This window comes from Cajanus cajan, chromosome 4, assembly GCF_000230855.2.
Source record: "Cajanus cajan strain Asha chromosome 4, NIPB_CcT2T_4, whole genome shotgun sequence".
NCBI classification, from domain to species: Eukaryota; Viridiplantae; Streptophyta; class Magnoliopsida; order Fabales; family Fabaceae; genus Cajanus; species Cajanus cajan.
The window spans coordinates 55,313,793-55,319,890 of NC_138520.1; positions in this window are offsets into that span (position 1 = coordinate 55,313,793).

Below are 6,098 nucleotides of genomic sequence, written 5' to 3' on the forward strand. Positions count from 1 at the left end.
CAATATGATAAACTATCCAGTTCCTGCAACATAAAAACATGTTACATCTAAGTGTAGATTTCATTAATCTCATGTACCCTCTTATCTACAGTCACAGATAATAGTTAACTAAAATATTTGTTAAAATTTCACAGTAATAGTTATACCACTAGCTCAGATAACCAATTAAGCACACAAAAATTCTGAAAATGCACTATCAACCTCAGTAAAACTTTTCTTGCTTAATTTCTTCTATGATCATAACGTCTTATACACAAGCATTTTATCAAACACCTAGCGAGCTTTGCAAGGTCATAGGATGAAGTAGTGAATTTAATTTTATTTTAATATCATTGCTGCTATCCAATTTGTTGCAACAAACACAACAACGATAAACAAAAAATTAAACAATAAAGTTCAAAGGCATCAAAATTCAACCAATTGCCACTAGGAAAAATAATAACATCACAACATATATAAGGTTTTAGCAATCCGGTTCAGCAACAATGCTTACCTTAATGCTTATCTTAATTCCTTGGGACTTGGAAGCCAATGTTATTCCTAATATCAAACCACGCACCACTTGCAGTTTACATACAGGCAATTGTTAGAGCAAAGTATGTGCTTTGCCAACACTTCCATCAGTGGGCAAACATTTTCATGTAAACTAATAGAATAATGTAAAACTTTCATTGAACAAAACTTGTTAGGGCTACAAGCTTAGAGAGGCCAGCAAACGAATTTCATTGATATAGAAAAAAATTTATGGCATGGTTCCACAAGAAGTCCTATGGAAGGCTTTATAAAAAGAAAGCACATTTTTTTTTCAATTATTAAAGCTAAGAGGATATATATGAAAGAGCAACAACCAGTGTATGGAATGAATAAAGTGCTATCAAAAGATTTTCGTATAACAATAATTTTGCACCTAGGTTGACTTTGATGATATACTGTTTACCTTAATATTAAATGCCTTTATTATCGAAAAGTCAATGCCAAAATGCATTCCTTTTGTAAATGATATTGTTGATAAGTCATGAATTCATTAAGTATGAACTTGAGATCAGTTTTAGAATCCAAGGCTTTGGTTAAGTCTGAGTATGACTTGACAAATGTAATTGAAGGACATAATACTACTGACATGCTTATTTTCTATGTGTAGAATATATTCCACTAAAGCAGTAGATATCTCTGGGATGAAATCATGAAAGTAGGGATACCATAAGAAATTCAGCAAGTATGACAAAGCACTCAATTCCCAGAACTGAGAATGCAACCCACAGTGACTGAAATTTCACTAAAATTATTTTCTACTCTTACCCTTTTCTTCCCATCACTCTATAATTAAATCTCTCTCTCTCTCTGTTGTAGTAGTGAACTCCCTATGTTAACCCTCCATCCTTCCCATGAAAAATACTCAGCACATGACTATTATCCTACATTCATGATTCCCATTTTGCTCTCAATTTCTGCCAATTGACCATTCTTAAAGTTGAATTCATCTTTTCTTTATGTTTTCCATTAAATATGGTACACAAAAGTTAAAGCTATTCATTATTTGTGATTGATTGTAATTTGTATTTCAACTCTGATATCAAATATCAATATATAGACACACATTTTAAACCATACCCGAGCTGTGAAAGTGATCTATTAATATTGCCAGCTTCCTTCAAATGGTCTCCTGCTGCACCTGTTAATTTTTCCGTTCTGACCCAGCTAGATCAACAAGATTTATTTTACTTGTTCTAAATCTGCTTACACCATCTGCAAGGCTCTGGAAAGTGAAAATATGAACTCACTTCAATACTTCTATTTAAAAATTATATTGTGAGGCAGAGAAATATCTGGCAAACAGAAGTTCTCTTCATAAACAGGAGAAATGAAAAGCATAAATTCAAGGTTGCTAGTTTTCATATTCTAATATAGAACATTGTTTTTTTTCTAAAATTTGTCTAGTTAAAGATTGTTAAATGTCTGGCCTTCCTATCTACATATTATCCATAATAAAAAAAATTCTCTAATATAATTAAAATCTATATTATTGAACAATCTCCTAGCCACGAGAGAAGAGTGATCACCTTGCATCGAGATTCAACCATGCAAGTAAAAACAGTATGTGAACGTGAACTTTCAGAATTGATACTCGTAGCACCAATTCTCCTGTTTAACAAACCTTGTGTAATGGAAGGTATAAAATAGTAAAAACACAAAACGAGAAAAGAACAAAGGAAAATCATTGCAATTATGAAATTTGGAGCCCTAAAATATAGAGAAAAAAATATAATTTGAATGTGTTAGGCGTTAGGCCTCTTGGGATCTTTTGTAGTTCACACCTCTACTTCCGCAATACGAGAGCTAACAAACTAACTACTTCTCTAGTAGCTGTAACTTTGACTAACATGGCCTGAATAAGGAAGCTGACTCACTTGGCTATTATTATTCCCTCACTTGGCCTGAATAAGAATATGAGAATAAATGAACTCAAGACGTGACAGATGAATATTAGGGCTTATGCGATTAAGGGGAAAAATGAACGCAACATTAGGGCTTTTCAATGAGCAGGTTGAGAGATTAGGGGAAAAAATGAACGCAACATTCAGAGCACAATGTTCAGAGCTTCCGTCGTCGAGGGCTTTCCGGTGACACTTCACGAGGGCCGTCATTGAGGGCTGCCGATGGGAGAGTAAAGGCGCACGCATGAACTAAGAAAGAACACAAGGGCTGCGAGTGGTAGGGCTGTGGGTGGGAGATGAACCAAGAAAGAACACAAAGAAGCAGGGTGGGAGATGAAGGGCGCGCATGTTGAGAGAGAACCCGCGCGGGCTGGATAAATTTGGGGTTCATATCTAAGTCAGTTTTAGAGAAAAAACGTCATAAAACACAAGGGTTATCCAATTCTACTACGGTTATAATGAGAACCGTCATAGATTACGTTATCTTTATTAACAAAATTGACACCGCATTTTATTCTACATTGTTTTTTAGAAAACTGACTTAGATTGAGCGACTTAGATAGATCAGTTTGTAGTAGTGTCTACACAATACAATGATTTACATACCCTTCAAGCAATTCATCATGAATACACATCTATAACAATAATATAACAATAATATTTATAAATTAATATAAAACTCAATTAATTCACCAATTTAATACAATATTAAATCAAATACTAAATGATGGAAACTTGTTTGGAGAATCCGGATTGATGTGAATCCTCTTCAAGTTCCTCCCTAGATCTTCGGCTACTTGATTCTTCCTAAGCTTTGCTAAGGTCTCCAATGGAGGAGGAGACCTTAGAACCACCACGGTTTGGTGGAGAACTCTCCCAAGAGGCGCCACTCCTTGATGAAGAGATAAGCCTCTTCAATTCTCACCACACTCTTCTAGTGAAGGGATAAGAGAATTGGATGAATATCAAAGAGGTTTAGGGACTTTTAGAAGAGAGAAATCTGAACAATATTTCAGAAATGAAATCTCAATACATCCAAAAGTGTTTTACAATGAAGGAAAAACGAAAATATAGGAGTAGGAAGCTTGGAGAGCAAGCTAGCCTTAACCATGGTTCTCTAGGAACCATGGTACGGTCTAGCTAACCATCCATGGTCTAGAGGCTTGGAGAGCAAGCTACTCACTTAGCTTGCTTGGTAAGCAAGCTTAGGAGAAGCTTGTGCTTCAAGCTTCTAAGCTTGAGAAGAGCCAAGCAATCCGGCCAATGTGAACACAACTAAGGTCGGCGGCTTTTTGGACTTAATTTACTCCAACCGATTTTGAAATTGTTAATTTGGTTTAGTTAGGTTCATCCAATGTGAATGGAACCTAGCTAAATCAAATCTATGAAAAATTAGGAGTAAAATGAGTCCAATATGAAAATTTTAGCCTAGGACCACCTCTTGGCTAAATTGCTACTAACACTCTCTAGCTTGCTAGTGACACTCTCTAGCTTGCTAATGCCACTCCCAATCCTACTACTAGAAAATTAAGAAAAGAGTGTATTTCTAGGTTAGGTTAAATGGAGTCAAAGTGTCCAAGTAACCTACCCTAGAAACAATATACAATAGCTAATAAAAGGAAATAAAGTGTCTCACAAATACAAAGGCAAAAATATACCTATACAAGTATCTACTATATACAAGGTACAAGAAATCAAACTATACAATGTATGTACAATAGAGACTATGAGACTAAAAAGAGGAATCATACTCAATACTCATATTGAGCATAGGTCTAAGAAGAACCTCCTCTCTAAAAGCCTCCTCTAGCCTCCTAACCATGGACCTAGTTAAAGGCCCAATGGTCTTCAAGTGTGAGCCCCCTTATACCTTTCTTACAAAACAAATTTTTCACACAAGCAAGTTAAGTAGTTGTGTGTGTGTGCACGAAACCCCTAGTAGGCAAAGGAAGCCTTCTAAATGAACTTAGAAATTAAACAAGTTTAAGGAAAGCAATTAAAACATATACTAGTCGTAGGGTCGTAGGGTGGAAGTCCAAGTGACACTTGAAGTCTTTTGGGACACTTCCACAAGGTCTAAACGTAGTAAGAAAGCTAGTAAAACTAGGCGTGTCCTAGTGGAAGCCCAAATGGCACTTAAAGCCTTTGGGGACCCTTCCACAAGTACTAAACGTGTATAGGAATCTTTATTTAATACTATTTAGGAAGTGGTGGGACTTAATCAATTTCCCAAACAACCACTCCTAAATGTAGGTTTATTTTAACAAAGGAAACCAAAAGTTAACCCAAGGTAGGGTTAAGAAGTTACAAACAATGGAAACAAAATTAATCAAGGATGCTTGAAGAACTTCCACCAAGGGTGTTTGGAAGCAAGCTTGGACAGCCTTCGAGTCAAGTGAAACGTCCCAAATTGGTCTCCACCAATCCTTCTCTAAGTGTCCAAATTCGTCACCAAGTTCTTCAAATCCGTCACTAATTTGCTTCCAAAATCCGTCTCTAACTTTGACCTAAAAATTAAAACAAGTCTTGGCTGCAAAAAGAACAAACAAGTGAGCCTTTCCAAGGTGTTTCACTCAAGTAATTTATACCTCAATCTCCTTCAAGTGTAGACCCCTTTGAGATTAACCCAATATGTCTCAATTAGCCCTTCCTTCCAAGTGTAATGGCTTCAAAAGTATTATATCTCACCAAGGCTTAACAATCAATCAAGAGAGAGTAGAGGCCAAGAAATGAAAACTGAAAAGCACAATTTAGAAAAGGCTACACTCTTGTAGGAATTTATGTGACAAAACAAAGAGAGCCAAGAAGACACAAAGCAACAATTAAAGGCTAATTTCAAAAGCTAGCACACAAAAGATTAGTCCTAGGAATGACACTAGAATGGATTACAAAAACCAAAACAAAATTTGTGCTAATGTTTTGAAGGTTTAAAAGTCTTTTTCCAACCACTGGACAGCAAGAAAACCTCAAGAAAAATCACACAAAATTTCAAGGCCAAGTGCTACTAATGATGTTTTGTTTTGACTTTGCTTTTTCTAGGTTTTTTTCTCTTTTGTTTTCTTATATTTTTGTCTCTTTTCTTTCTTTCTTTTATTTGAATACAGAGAGTAAGCACTTAAAACAGAGGCCACACAATTAATAAAGAGGTTTCCAAGTGGTGGAGAAAAGAGAAGTAAGAAGAGTAGAAGTGTAAGTGTAGCTAGTAAAAAATTTCAACCACAAAATATTACTAGTTTTGATACTAGTTTGTTCTTATCTTTTGTACACTTTGATTTTCGTGTTTAATACACTTCTAACTCTGTTTTCTTTTTTCAAAACAAGCACAAGACACACAAGGAATTGTTGGTCACAAATTGCTAAGAAACAAATAGCAATTGAAGTTCACAAAAAAATGACTCTAGAACATGTTAAGTCTAACAACATGCATTGGAATCATTTTATGAGCACTCTAAGAATTATTAATGTTCAACCAGAAATGACACCATATATGAATAGAGGTTAACACATTTAGATTCAAAAATAAAAAAGGCACAACAAGGATTTAATGACAAGAAAAACAACTACACATGACTCTAAGACAAAACTAGTAGATTAAGAAATGAAAAATGCTTGTATTCTTGTTTCTTTTTAGGAGTTTCCTTTTTAGTCCGAATTTATAGGAGT